The sequence below is a fragment of the Mastomys coucha genome, unplaced genomic scaffold (genome assembly GCF_008632895.1).
Source record: "Mastomys coucha isolate ucsf_1 unplaced genomic scaffold, UCSF_Mcou_1 pScaffold1, whole genome shotgun sequence".
In the NCBI taxonomy this organism is placed as follows: domain Eukaryota; kingdom Metazoa; phylum Chordata; class Mammalia; order Rodentia; family Muridae; genus Mastomys; species Mastomys coucha.
The window spans coordinates 68715004-68716069 of NW_022196891.1; the positions used below are offsets into that span (position 1 = coordinate 68715004).

Here is a 1066-nt window from a genome sequence, read left to right on the forward strand (position 1 = left end):
TTTTCTGAGACAGGGTTTCTCTGCGTAGCCCCGGCTGTCCTGGAACTCACTCTGTAGACCACGCTGGCCTCGAACTCAGAAATCCGCCTGACTGTGGCTCCCAAGTGCTGGGATTAAAGGCGAGCGACAACACCGCCAGGCTAGTGCTTTGTTTCTCTCTTTCTCTTTCTCTCTCTCTCTCTCTCTCCCTCTCTCTCTCTCTCTCTCTCTCCCTCCCTCCCTCCTTCCCTCTCTCTCTCCCTCTCTCTCTCTCTCTCTGTCTCTCTCTCTCTCTTTCTCTCTGTCTCTCTCTCTTTTTGGTTTCTCGAGACAGGGTTTCTCTGCGTAGCCCTGGCTGTCCTGGAACTCACTCTGTAGACCAGGCTGGCCTCGAACTCAGAAATCCGCCTGCCTCTGCCTCCCAAGTGCTGGGATTAAAGGCGTGCCACAACAACGCCCGACCAAGGGCTGTTTTCTAATGGTTGTAATGGCCATTCCCAGCCTGAGGCAGGAGAATGGCCAGGCCTCACCCTACATGAAAAAAAAAAAAAAAATCCCGCCAATCCTGTAAACACAACGATCAGGCCACACAATCCCTTCAATCCTAGGCCACTCTGAAAAGCTCGGTCCCCAAAGGAACCCCTTATACGCCCTGCATTGGGTGAAACCTCTCCGATGTTAAGCACCTGCTCTGTTACTGGGTCTGCTACTCTTAGCCCTACAAAATCAATTATGTGGAGTCTTGCTTTGGTGATCCCGCTGAGCAGAAAGTGGTTGGGTCAAAGATGGCTGCCAGAGAGTGTCTGTCCTCTCGAGGTTTCTATCTGCATGTAAACTAAAGAACCCTCCTAGCAGATAGCTGACAGTTGCCATGACAACAAGGGAAGGACCTACGTAAGTAGAGAAAAAGAGTGGGAGCTCAACTAACTGCCAGAAGACATGATTACTGCTCCCCTTTATTAGCCCATTCTACCTCCCTCTCCCTCTCTCTTTTTTTAAGATTTATTTATTTATGTGAGTCGACTGTAGCTGTCTTCAGACACACCAGAAGAGGGCATCGGATCCCATTACCGATGGCTGTGAGCCA

At 50.6% G+C, this 1066-nt stretch overlaps 1 long non-coding RNA gene across 1 annotated transcript in view; it reads right to left on the reverse strand.

Annotated features, from left to right (window-relative positions):
- Positions 1–789, reverse strand: part of LOC116103498 — an 8884-nt gene extending 8095 nt beyond the window's left edge. The window contains exon 1 of the long non-coding RNA XR_004123488.1: positions 666–789. This is a non-coding gene — a long non-coding RNA (uncharacterized LOC116103498). The remainder of the gene's footprint in view (positions 1–665) is intronic.
- Positions 790–1066: the final 277 nt, after the last annotated feature.